Source organism: Sorex fumeus, unplaced genomic scaffold, assembly GCF_029834395.1.
Source record: "Sorex fumeus unplaced genomic scaffold, SorFum_2.1 ptg000013l, whole genome shotgun sequence".
Taxonomy (NCBI): Eukaryota; Metazoa; Chordata; class Mammalia; order Eulipotyphla; family Soricidae; genus Sorex; species Sorex fumeus.
The window spans coordinates 16,975,797-16,989,732 of NW_026606070.1; the positions used below are offsets into that span (position 1 = coordinate 16,975,797).

The following is a 13,936-nucleotide window of genomic DNA, read 5'->3' on the forward strand; positions in this document are numbered from 1 at the left end:
TTCTGCATATAAAAGTACTCAGGAACTATTTCTACCATGGTGTTTTAAAATTATTTCCAGAAGTTCTCTGGGGACTAAAACAGGAGCTGATTCAGGGCTCGAGCATGGAAAAGATGCATCCAACCCTTTTTGATCTATCTGCTTTACTCCAGTATAAAATTTATTATTATTAATAAACAGGTGTACAGATAATTTGCCTCCTCCAATAGTGAAGTGATAAAGAACCTCCACCTCTGACCCTGTTATTTCTAGTTCCCCCCATACCTCACCCCGGTGTTCTCTTTCTTCAGCCTCATTTCCCACCCCTTGGTAATCTCAGTTCTTTCTTTTATTTTTTCTTCTTGCTTTTTGGGTAACACCTGGCCATTCTCAGGAATACTCTTGGTTCTGAGATCAGGAATTAGTCCTGGCGGTGCTTGCAGACCATATGGGATGCCAGGGATTGAACCTGAGTCAGCCATGTGCAAGGCAAACGTCCTACCCACTGTGCTATCACTCTGGACTAGTAAACTCAGTTCTTTCCATTTTCTTGATGTGCCTCCTGTACAACAAATATGACTGAAATTGCTTGACATATGCGCTTCTCCTTTTGACTTCTCTCTGACATCTCTACTCAGTATAACACCTAGTTCTGTTCAAGTTTTAGCAAAAGACGAGATCACATCTTTTCATAGAGTTGAGTAGTATTCCACTGAGTGTATATATCACAATAACTTTATCCACTGTTTGTATATTTATGTTGTCTTCTTTATGGCTATTGTGTCAAGCATCATAATGAACACTGTTTTTCACATATCTTCCTAAATGTGTGTTTTGTGTTCCTGGCTAGATCTCAAGCCATAGAGTTATTGTATTCGGTGATGGTTTAATTTTAAGTCTTGACACCTCTCCACTTTTCTATAGAGGTTGTATCAGATGTGATTCTGAATCATAGGGAATAAGGATTCGTTTTTATTGTGTTGCGTCAGCACTGGTTGTTTATGACCTTTCAGATAGTAGCACTGTCCTTCCATTGTTCATAGATTTGCTTGAGCGGACACCAGTAACATCTCCATTGTGAGACTTGTTGTTACTGTCTTTGGCATATCGAATACGCCATGGGGAGCTTGCAAGGCTCTGCCGTGCGGGCAGGATACTCTTGGTAGCTTGCTGGGCTCTCTGAGAGGGATGAAGGAATCGAACCTGGGTCAGCTGCGTGCAAGACAAATGCCTTACCTCCTGTGCTATCGCTCCAGTTTAAACTAGCAATATCAATATTCAACTATCAATATCAACTATCAATATTCTCAATAAATAGTCCATTGATCCCAAAATGGAAAATCGGGGTGAGGTTGAGAATAATCAGGTATTTAGAACTTTTTCACAAAGTGCAAATTCACTTAATTTTTTTTTTCTTTTTGGGTCACACCCAGCGATGCACAGGGGTTACTCCTGACTCTGCACTCAGGAATTACTCCTGGCGGTGCTCGGGGGACCATATGGGATGCTTGGAATTGAACCCGGGTTGGCCGCGTGCAAGGCAAACACCCTACCCGCTGTGCTATCACTCTAGCTCCCAAATTCACTTGATTTTTAAACTTACATGTTCCTTTGAGTGCTGACGATGAGAAACTTTTTGATTTCCATACATGAACACCAAGTGTGAGGGATCCAATCATAAGTATTTAGATCCTTTAATCCTTGTGCTGCCAAGATTCATGTTACAAGACTGATAGTTCTATTTTTCACACTCTGCTGGATTCTTTAAGTCAGTGATTTTCCGAACCCTTGTAGAAAGAATCGATTAGGTTTGTGTCCTCTGAGTCACACACTCTCACAACCCAGTGTAAATAAACTATAGACACAGGGACAGTTGGTATGTAACAAACAGATATAACTTCTACTTTAACAACTGTTTTCCAGGTTGCACAATTTTTTTCTAATATAATGAACTTTCAGATACTAGGACATTCTTAATAGTGTGTGGAGATATTGTTGTTTGTTCTTGTATTCTGATAGTCAATGAGGCTGAACACTTTTTCACGTGCCTGTCAAATGTATGTTCATCTTCCAGCAGTGTACAACTCCTTTCTCCATTTTTGAGGCCCTTTTTAATTTTTATACTTGTTTTCTATTGTATTCTCTAGCCTTTTGTCAGATGCAGGGAGTGTACATTTTCCCTTTCATTCAGTACAGTATTTTATAATTTTAGCCGTTGTTCGTTTTACAGGGAAGAAAATTTTTTGTTTGTTGTAGTATCATTTGTTTGTTTTGCCTTTGTTTTCTTTGGTTAAGATTGTAGATAAAATACAACAGATAATACTACAGTAGAGTAGTCAAAAGTTTTAGTGCTTCCTTTCATTGGTTTTCTTTCTTTCCTTTTTTAAATCTCTGTTTCTTCCTTGGTCTACTATTCCTGGTCCAAATTTTCTTCTTCAGGGAAATTATATTTGCCTTCTATGAGATAAATTCAGTTTGCCAGAGATGATATCTCTTGTTTCTATGTAATGGAATACTTATATCAGCCAAGATTTTTAAACCACAAGCACTGTACCTGTAATAGATCATTCATTGTGGAGTACATGGAATAAATACTAGAAAAACTGAATGTTGATTTCTGAGTGAATTGTGAGCAACAAAAATGGGTGTAACCCAAGCCAAATAAAAACAAATGTCTGTGAAGAAACAGAAATAATTACTCAAGTGCGTCATTAATTCATGGTTTTAAAAAATGAACAGCATTGTCCCAGAATAGTAACTGGAAGTACTACTTCCTGTCTCTGGTCACACAGGAAATTCAAGGTGTCAGTTGCGTATGACTGTTCATTGTGCTGAACTTAATAGGACAGAAGAAAAATATTTTTGTGATTTCATTGTTAGCAGAATTTAGTTTAGCCATGCAGCAACATAATTTGCAGTGCGACTGCTCTACTCTGTGGTGCAAAGGTAATTAGAGTTTCTTTTAAAATGGAAATGACTATGTCACAGCATGAGCTTCTTTAACTTTATTTTTAAAAATGTATGTTACTTGATCACTTGATCACCTGATCACTTGATCACTTGACTTCCCCTTAATCAGCAATTTGCTCGAGCGGGTGCAAGTAACGTCTCCATTTATCCCTGTTGCATGCTATTGTAGCCCAATGGCGTCTGTTCGTTCTAGGAACACGAAGAGCATCAAACTGATCGTTCATGATCTTGATGAAGAAGCCTGATCATCTGGTAGGTGGGTGGTCACGGGGTCTTTTGACATCCCATGGAATCCAGTCGGTAACGACTCTAGTCCAGCGGTCATCTCTAAATCTCATTATGTGACCAGCCCATCTGATTTTTGATGCCTTGGCAAACGAGACAGCGTCCCTGATTCTTGATTGTCGATGGAGGTCGAAACTCTGGATTCTTTCTCTCATTTGAGTGAAACGTGATACTCCAAGCATAGCTCTTTCAATTACTCTTTGGGAGACCCGAATAGCTTTCTCATCCAGTTTGCATACGGCCCAGGTCTCTGAGGCGTATGTTAATGTAGGAAGAACAGTGGAATCAAAGAGATGTGCTCAGAGCTGGAGGTTCTTCATCCTCTTAGCTATTTCTTCCACACTCTTGAAGGTGTTCCAAGCCGCTCTCTTCCTCCTGCGCAGCTCGGGTGCCAGGTCTTTTGTCATCTTGACTTCTCGACCTAGGTACACATAACTGTTGCATTCTGAGATGGTCGTTCCGTTGAGAGTGAATGGAGCGTCAGGAACGAGGCTGTTTCTCATAAACATTATCTTCATAAGATTCAGCTGTAGTCCGACCTTTCCACACTCATGGTCGAAGTCAGCCAGCATTTGTGCTGCTTGGCTAATGTTTGGTATTATTAAAACAATGTCATCAGCAAAGCAGAGGTGGTGTAGTTGCCGACCATCCATCTTCACTCCCATTCCTTCCCATGCCTGTCATTGCATGATGTTCTCGAGGGTGGCACTAAAGAGTTTTGGCAAAATGGTATCACCCTGCCGAACCCCTCTCTTGACATCAATGATTACTTCTTTGTCGAATGGTGAGATCCTGGTAGTGAATCCGTAATACAGTTAATGGAGGATCTTGATGTATTGAGTTTGAATGTCCTGATTGACTAGGGCTTCAATGACCGCCTCCATCTCAATAGAATCAAAGGCCTTCTTTAAATCAATGAATGTTAGACAGAGCGGCATCTTGAACTCCTGAGAAACCTCAATGAGCTTGATTATCGTGTGGATATGGTCGATGGTGCTGAGTCCTTTGCAGAACCCAGCTTGCTCGCATGGTTGTCCTTTATCTAGTGTTTTGCCAATCCTATTCAGGATGACTCGAGTGAACAACTTGTAGATGACAGACAATATGCAGATTGGGCGATAGTGGCCAATGCCGTGGATGTCTCTCTTCTTGTACAATAGTACAGTCCTGCTGGTCTTCCATTGGGACGGAACCTTGCATTCAGACAGAGCATGTGAAGAGCCAAGCCAGTGTATTGATGAGCACTGATGGCAGGTTCTTCAGGTGTTCGGGTCTGATCTTATCTGGGCCGGGTGCTGTATGTTTCTTTACCGATGAAATGGCGTGTCAGATTTCGGAAGGGAGAACATTGGGAACGACATATCCATCCTGTGGAATTTGGTATGTCAGCAAGTGGACCTGGCTATAGAAGAGATTTGAGTGGAAGTCCGTTTTCGACACTGGATAAGAATTGTTCCTTGGAACATGCGACAAAAGAGATGTTGTAGGCGTTGGTGTCCTTGTTAATATGAACTTGGCCATGAGCATTGATTAATTCAAATGCCTAACAACCCGAATTGGACGTTTACGTTTGAATAGATGTGATGGATCTATCATATCTTTCAGAAGGTCAATGGAGAAGATTATCCATGACTTCTACTCAAATCTCTTCGATACCCATGTATGTTACATTGAATTTTATTTTATATTGCATCTCATTATATAACAATCATGCCTCAACTGCCATTAATAAAACTTACAAAGCAATTTTGTGTTAATATTTTTTGAGTTTTGAGTTTCAGACTCCGCACTGGGTGACAGCCCTCGCCACCCCAAGGGACCCAGCCCTGGCAGCCGACCTCTACTACCCAACCACCGCCATGCTTCAGGCCATTTTTTGGTCCCATTTTAAGACACTTCATACCCATTTTCCACAATTACTACATCACACCTGATGGGGTTCAGACATTAGGCAACAAATCAAAGAGAAAAATATATAAATATATGTCTCTCAGAGAGCCCGGCAAGCTAGAGAGAGTATCCTGCCCATATGGTCGAGCCTGGGGAGCTCCCCATGGCGTATTTGATATGCCAAATACAGTAACGACAACAGGTCTCATTCCCCTCACCCTAAAAGAGCCTCGAGTCTTTGGGAAAAGATGAATAAGAAGAGGCTGCTAAAATCTCAAGGCTGAGCAGATGACTGGTTAAAGAAACTTTGGTACATTTGCACAATGGAGTACTATGTAGCTGTTAGAAAAGACTAAGTCATGAAATTTACATACAAGTGGTACTACATGGAAAGTATCATGTTAAGCAAAATGAGTCAGAAAGAAAGGGATAGACATAGAAAGACTACATTCATCTGGGGAACATAAAGTAACAAAATAGGAGACTAACAGCCAAGGATGGCGAGATTAGTACCAGGAATTTTACTCCATGGCTTGGGGGCCAGCCACATATGCTAGGGGAAAAGGGAGCTCAGATAGAGAAGGGAGCACCAAATAAAGGGGATTGGGAGGATCCTCCCAGGATGGGAGAACCATGCTGAAAGTAGACTATAGACCAAACATGATTGTCACCCATTGCCTCTTTTGCAAACCACAACACCCAATAAGAGAGAGAGAACAAAAGGAATGCCCTACCACAGAGGCAGGGTGGGATGGGGAATGGTGGGTGGGAGGGATACTGGGATTCACGGTGGTGGGAAATGGGCACTGGTGGAGGGATGGGTATTTGATCATTGTATAATTGAAACCCAAGCACAAAAATTTGTAAGTCTACAACTGTACCTCATGGTGTCTCTCTAATAAAAATTTAAAGAAAATAAAATTTCAGGGCAGGGGAATAGTTTGAATAATTTGACGATCAACCATATGATGGTGATACAGTGATTTATTTAGTTTATATTGAAAAGGTAAAGCATACATGTGTAAATTTCCCCTTACGCTTATGACAACACCTATTTACAAAGTAATTTCATGACGATTTTTACAGGCATTCAATGTTCCAATACCAATACCACCACCATTACACCTTCCCTCACCATTTCCTTCAAATTTCTCAACCACCCCTTTAGCCTGCCCTCACAGCAAGTCCTCAATAATTTATTTTATATTGCTTGCTATAGTAATTTGCTAAAAGAGTCATCAAAAAGGTTTTCTTAGAGGAAATTTAGTGAAATACAAGAAAGTTGTGTATCATCATGAACCAATTAAGTCCTTTTATATGAGATTACTAAGGTTGTTGCAGGTTAGGCTTTCTGTGTTTATATCTTCTTAATCAAGATTGGTTGTTTTCTCCATTACATGTCATCCAATCTGGTGTGCTACTACTTATTTACAATGTTGCAGAGTGTTAGATGTTGTTCCAGAATTTTTAACAAGGTGATAGAGTTGGAGTTAAATTTCTAACTGAATGTTGGTTGGGGATGTGTGCTTGATTGCCAGGGCTTTCCGAAGTACAGGGCGATGGGGGAAAGCAGCCCATGCAAACTCCTTGAGAGCTTGGAGATTCAGCTACAGAAAAACACACACCTGAATTTTTTAGCAGATTAATTTCTGGATGAGACTCAGTCCTAAAGCAATGGAGTCTGGGTGGGGCATGGTAGTGGTTTTGGAGTTTTAGAGCAGTAAGCTGCCTTGGCTTTGTTTGGGTGGGTACTGGGATCACCCTCCCACCCCCTCTGGATGTGTTGGCCATGTGCAGGTGTCCAGAAATAAATATCTTCCTGTCCTTTTTTCTTTCATCTTACCCTCAGTTCTTTCTGTTTTCTCTCTCTCTCTCTTTCTCTCTCTCTCTCTCTCTCTCTCTCTCTCTCTCACACACACACACAAACACACTTTCCTCTTCTCTCCTTTACACTTTCTCTCTTTTTCCCTCTCCTTATCTCCTTTCCTTTTCTTCTCTCTTGTTTTCCAGTTTTGACCATCCCTGGTGGTGCTCAATGTCTTCTCCTGGGTCTGGTCTCAGGGATCATTCTTGGCACTGTTGGGTAATTATATGCTGTGCCCAGTATCAGGGTCTAATGAGTGTGTGTCAAGTACCTCTCTTCCTGCATTATCTCTCCAACCCACTTTTGTATTTCTGATGTGTATCACTCAAATCAGTGTCTGTATTAACTATAATAATTTCATTATTAAAATCTCAGTTCTATGCTTTACCATCATTTTGAGTGCTTTTGCCTGATTTGTTCTTCTCTATTTTGTCTTGGTTATTTCTAATTAGCTTTGTAAATAACAGTGTTTTTAAAAAAAGTTCATTTTTGCTAATTCTCTATATTCCAGGTAATGGATTATGTCATAGATATATGATATATGTCTTTCAATACAACTTATTTCAACATATAAATTCCCATAAATGCTGTTGCAAATCACAGGTTTTACTCCTTTTTTTTTCACTTGAGTTGTATTCTATTGTGTATGCATCACTGTCACTGCCACTGTCCTCCTGTTGTTCATCACCTTGCTGGAGCAGGCCCAGTAACATCTCCGTTGTGACAATTGTTACTGTGTTTGGCATATTGAATACATCACGGGTAGCTTGCCTGGCTTTGCTGTGCGGTCGACATACTCTTGGTAGCTTGCCGGGCTCTCCGAGAGGGATGGAGGAATAGAACTCGAGTAGGCCATGTTGGCCGCGTGCAAGGCAAACGCCCTACCCACTGTGCTATCACTCCAGCCCTTGTGTATGCATATGCAACACATATTACAATGCTGTATACATAAATATATGTATATTACATATGTGTATTTGTTGCATCATTTTTATGTAAGCAGTGTTTGGTGTTTATGGGCGCTTAGGGTGTTTCCAGATATTGACCATTATATGTAATAATATAATAAGCATGAAGTTCATATAGCTCCTCAATATATTCTTTACCGATTTTGGGAATAAATACATAGATACTGGATGACTAAATGTATGATTTTTTAAAAAATTTTTGTTTATTTGAGCCCTGTCTGGTTGTGTTCAGAGCTTACTCCTTGTTCTTCAGTCAGGGATTTCTCCTGTCTGCATTCAGGGAACCATATACAGTGATGGCAATTGAACCTGTGTTAGATGCACGCAAGGCAAATTGTATAAACATCAAAATTTAAAGTGATCTTCTTTCTGCTTTCACTAATGGGTCACCTTATATATGCAGTGCTCTGGTCACCTAACAGAACAAGAGTCAGTCAGGTGCGATGCAAGAAACTTAACCCCTATACTATCTATCTGGCCTTAATATATTTATTTTTTATGCTAAGGAATTGTTCTAACACTATCAAAATTTTAACTCATATCTTCGAGCCATCTTCCATTTTCTTCTGTCATTTGGGACCCTATGATTCTCACTGTTCTTTCTGGCATTGTCAACAAAAATTTTAAATCTAATTTATTCCTCCACCTCTTCTCTACTACATTATTTCTCCACTGCTTCTCTATTTCTCACTTCTCTTCTTCATTACTTCTTTTTGATTGATGAAATTTTGTCCCTTATCTTGAAGGCCACTGATTTAATTTTATGTTTCATTCATTGTGCTACTTGGACTTGATTCTGTATCTTTGTTTCTATTTGAAGGAGTTTTTATCATTTTACTTTATCAGATGCACAAGTTTGTTTTCTTTAAAATTCTCATTTTTTATATCATAAAACACTGAGAGCACTGGTGTTACAGAGCCACTTGTGTGGCTCCCAGGGGAGATTTTAGGTTTTGAGGGCTACAATCTCAGTCTATAAAACAAAGTCTAGCCTACTTGAGGGAAAAATTATACTAATATCCTCCAATATGATTTCTGTGATGTGATTCCTCAATACAGTGTTTGTGGTGGTATTGGTGGGAAACATGGGAAGTCAGAGTGGAGAGGAGTAGTAACCATGATGGAGAGAGAACTGCTACTCTCCTGACTGGTCACCAGGACCTTGCTGGTGAGGTGCCCAGGAAGGTTCGATGGTAAAATCCCATCTGAGGCCTGCATTACTATTAACCTGGTGTTATCAATCTTGCTACACCAACTCTCAGACCCCATGACCTGTGTTGAGTGAGAACTCATCTCTTTCACAGAACTGTGGTTCTCGGACTGAAGCAAGGTTTTTATCCTTCTCAGGAAAAAAAGAAAAGTCAGTGAGAATCTCACCCAGGCTTCTCTGCTGACTTGTTTATTCTCAGAGAAACGAATTTTAGGATAAGACAGATAGTAAAGTATAGTCATTTGAGTAAAAAGGAACAGAGACAAAGGATCAACATCTCAAAGAGAACTTAGGCTTCTCCAGAGAGAGAAGCCCATCAGTAAAAGAGGAGCTTGCAAGTGCTATAGAGAGATGTGTATGTTGTATGGGGGTCTCGCTTTGGACTGAGGACGGCCATATTCCTCCATAGTTACCAGTGAACTCCGTCCATAAAGAGAGAAGTTGACTAGCCAGTCAAGCTTAGCCCTGTCCAGCTACAGGACCTGCATGCTGAAAATACAGGCAGGCGTGATGTCAGGGGCTGACTCTGCACTGACTCTGCACTTTGGACTCATTTCCTCATCGCTCCATAACTCACTGTAAACATACAAAGACCTCTTAAGGTAGGCTGCTCAATACACTAAAAAAATGCAAGAGACAAATCCAGATTGCAATGGTCACAATAGGAAAGCCACACAGAAATCCACCAAAATCAGTGATTGAAGATGCTGCTCAGTTGACCAGACCAGTAATATTAAGCTGTATAATTTCTCTGATAAGGAATTTAGAATAGAACATTTAAGGATGCATAAAGAGCTCAAAGAAACAAGGGAACTCACTGCCAATCAAATACAAGAGGATGTGAGAGGAGAAATGAGGAAAATACAAATGAAAATCCAAGCAGAAGTGACTGATGTGAAACACCTGGTAGGTGAAATGAAAATGCACAGGAAGGCCTCAGCAGCAGAAGGCAGAATCAGTGAGCTTCAGGATGAGGTGCAATGACTTCCAGACAACAGCAGAAGATGGGAAGAGAGCCTCCACATAAATCAAGAGATAACAAGAGAAATTTGGGATGAATTGAAGAGGAACAACCTAAGAATTGTCAGGCCCCAGCTGGGGAGGAAGACAATCCTGATAAAGAGCAACAGTCAAAAACATCGTTACTGAGAAGTTCCCAGGACTGAAAAGTGCATGCACCCAGATCGAGGAGGCCTGAAGGGTAGCAGCTAAAAGAAATCCAAATAAAAATACTCCAATGCATATACTAATCAGAATGATGCAAACTAGAGATAGAGATAGAAAACTGAAAGCATCAAGATCAAAGAAAGAAATTGTTTATAAAGGATCATCCTTAAGATTTATAGCAGGAGCTGGACTGAGAGTATAGCAGGGAGGGCATTTACCTTGCATCCGGTCAACTTGGGTTCGATTCCCAGCATCCCATATGGGTCTCTGAGCACCACCAGGAGTAATTCCTGAGTGCAGAGCCAGGAGTAAGCTCTGAGCCTTGCTCGGTATGATCCAAAAAACCAGTTACCAGTGAACTCAATATGTATATAGATATAGATATACAGCAGACTTATCAGAAGAAACCCTCTGGGCCTGAAGACAGTGGTGGGATTTAGTGGAAAAAACTCAGTGAACACCTCACCAAGAATATTTTACCCAGCAAGACTCTCATTCAGATTTAAAGGAACAAAACACAATTTTGCATATACACAACAACTCAGCTACCGCATAGAATCAAAACAATTGTAACAGGAAAAACTATACAGGTTACTCTAAGGTAAGACTAGCCCCATAAGTACACCAAACTCCTCCAGAAAGATGGTACAAAACACAATCACAACCATCTCTCCCTGTCAGTGGACTAAATATACCAATCAAGAGCACAGAGTGGCAGGATGTGCCATGTCTACCAGCCCTGCTGTGTAACAAGGTTCACGCATGGTGGAAGACATTCAAGGAATGTTTCTTCCTGGAACAAGACAATGACCTCTCTCCTTTCCCCCGCCCCCAATTCTTGGAATCTATGTATGTACTTATGTTCATTGTGGTTGATCTGTATGTTTAGTCCTAGGAGTTCCAGAAGAAATGATGATTGGAGACTTGGCCCTTGCAAAATATGGAACAGGATATAAACTAGACGTGTCTATGAGGAAACCTAAGAATGGTTTACAGAAACGTGGATTAAGCTTTTCCGCCCACTTCCCCCTGCTCCCCCCTCCCCGAGCACCACTCGGGCTGCACCGTGGTGGCCCCACGCTCCACACTCCTGCTCAGCCAGCGCTGCCTGCTGCCACCATGATAATCTACCAGGACCTCATCAGCTATGATGAGATGTTCTCCGACATCTACAAGATCTGGGAGAAGCGCTGTACCTGGAGGTGGAGGGGAAGATGGTCAGTTGGACAGAGGGTATCATTGATGACTCGCTTATTGGTGGAAATGCCTCTGCCGAAGGCCTCGAGGGCGAAGGGACTGAAACAGTGATCACAGGTGTGGACATCGTCATGAAATATCACTTGCAGGAAACCAGCTTCACCAAGGAAGCCTACAAGAAGTACATCAAAGAGGACATGAAGTCAATTAAAGGCAAACTGGAAGAATAGAGGGAGTAAAAGCTTTTATGACTGGGGCAGCAGAACAAATCAAGCACATCCTTGCTAATTTCAAAAACTACCAGTTCTTTATTGGCAAAAACATGAATCCTGATGATATGATTGCTCTGCTGTACTATCATGAGGATGGTGTGACCCCATATATGATTTTCTTTAAAGATGGTTTAGAAATGGAAAAATGTTAACAGATTTGGCAGATACTTCAGATCTATCACCAGTTATCATAACCAGTTGCTGCTTTTCATCTACACAACACCAGGACAGACAACAGGGACTGATATCATCTTGAGCTCTTCATTTATTTTGACCTTGATTTATTCGGAGTGGAGGCATTGCTTTTAAGAAAAACATGTAGGATGTCTTAAAATAAAGATCACTTAAATTCACTTGAGACACTGGCTCTTAGTTTAATGCCTATTTAAATTCCATTCTGTAATAGTGCTCCTGGAGAAAACTATAGCCTGGGTGTAGACCACTACTAAAAAGTATAAGAATGTCTCCTGATGAACTTCTTCAGATTACTTCTGGGACTGGAATATCAAAAAACAAGAATCGAAAGTCTTTAATTGAGTTGGGAAAGACCATGGTGTAACAGTGCTAACACTTGAAGTGGATTCATTACATTCTGATGATCTACAAATAGAAGTAGTTACCTTTGGAAGAAATTTCCTAAAGAATAAAGTGATATTAATACAGTTGGGAAAAAAAAGAAATGTGAATTAACATTTACACAAACACCTAAACATGTGTTAGGCAACCAGGAAGTGAAAGACAAAATAGAAACTATCCCCACCCCACCACTGAAGCCTCAAATTAGAAGGTGTAGTGTAGTGCCAACCATAAAGACTAAATATATGACACATTGAACCTTTGGCAAAAAATAAGGCACAACAGGCCATTGTGGTGTTTGTTAAATATAAAACAAAAGGTTGATTTATTATTATTACTTTTTATTAGTGAATCACCATGAGATACAGTTACATACTTACAAACTTATATATTTGAGTTTCAGTCATACAATGATCGAGCACCCATTCTTCCACCAGTGCCCATTCTCCACCATCAATGATTTCAGTACCCCTCCCACCACTCCCACTCCATCCCCCACCCTCCACCCCACCCCGCCTCTATGGCAGGGAATTCCCTTTTGTTCTCTCTCTCCTTTTGGGTGTTGTGGTTTGCAATACAGGTATTGCATGGCCATCGTGTTCGGTCTATAGTCTACTTTTGGCACGAATCTCCCAACTCGAGCGGGTCTTCCCAACACCCTTTACTTGGTATTCCCTTCTCTATCTGAGCTGCCTTTTCCCCCAGCATGTGAGACTGGCTTCCAAGCCGTGAGGTAAACCTCCTGGTCCTTATCCCTACTACTCTTGGGTGTTAGTCTCCTATTGTGTTACTGTATATTCCACGGATGAGTGCAATCTTTCTATGTCTGTCCCTCTCTTTTTGACTAATTTCACTTAACATGATAATTTTCATGTTGATCCACTTACATGCAAATTTCATGACTTCATCTTTTCTAACAGCTGCATAGTATTTCACTATGTAGCCATACTAAAATTTCTTTAACCTATCATCTGTTCTTGTGCTCTCGGGTTTTTTCCAGATTTTGGCTATTGTAAACAGTGCAGCAATGAATATACAAGTGCAGATGTCATTTCAACTATATTTTTTGCCTCTCCGGGATATATTCCCAGGAGTGGTATTGCTGGATCAAATGGGAGCCCAATTTATAATTTTTTGAGTATCGTCCATACTGTTTTCCTGAACTAGTCAGCATTCCCACCAGCAGTGAAGGTGAGTCCCTTTCTCCTGACATCCGCGCCACACAGGTTGCTTTTGTTCTTTTGGATGTGGGCCAGTCTCTGTGCTGTGAGATAATATCTCATTGTTGTTTTGATCTGCATATCCCTGATGATTAGTGATGAAGAGCATTTTTGCATGTGCCTACAGAAGGTTGATCTTATAGGGCAAATTAGAACCTGGAATCATTGGTGGGGAAAGAGTTGGTTACAGTTTAATGAGAAAGAATGAAGAGGCCCAGACATCCTGAAAGCCTTAAAAAGCAAAATATTATTGAAAACATAGCTAGATATAAATCATTGTCTAGTTAACCCTTTGTGCTAATTTGACATAATTTATGAGTTGTATTTGTGAACCCTGC

At 40.6% G+C, this 13,936-nt stretch overlaps 1 pseudogene; it reads left to right on the forward strand.

Moving 5' to 3' along the window:
- Positions 1-11,452: 11,452 nt before the first annotated feature.
- LOC130020651 (translationally-controlled tumor protein-like) lies at positions 11,453-12,160 on the forward strand (annotated as a pseudogene).
- Positions 12,161-13,936: the final 1,776 nt, after the last annotated feature.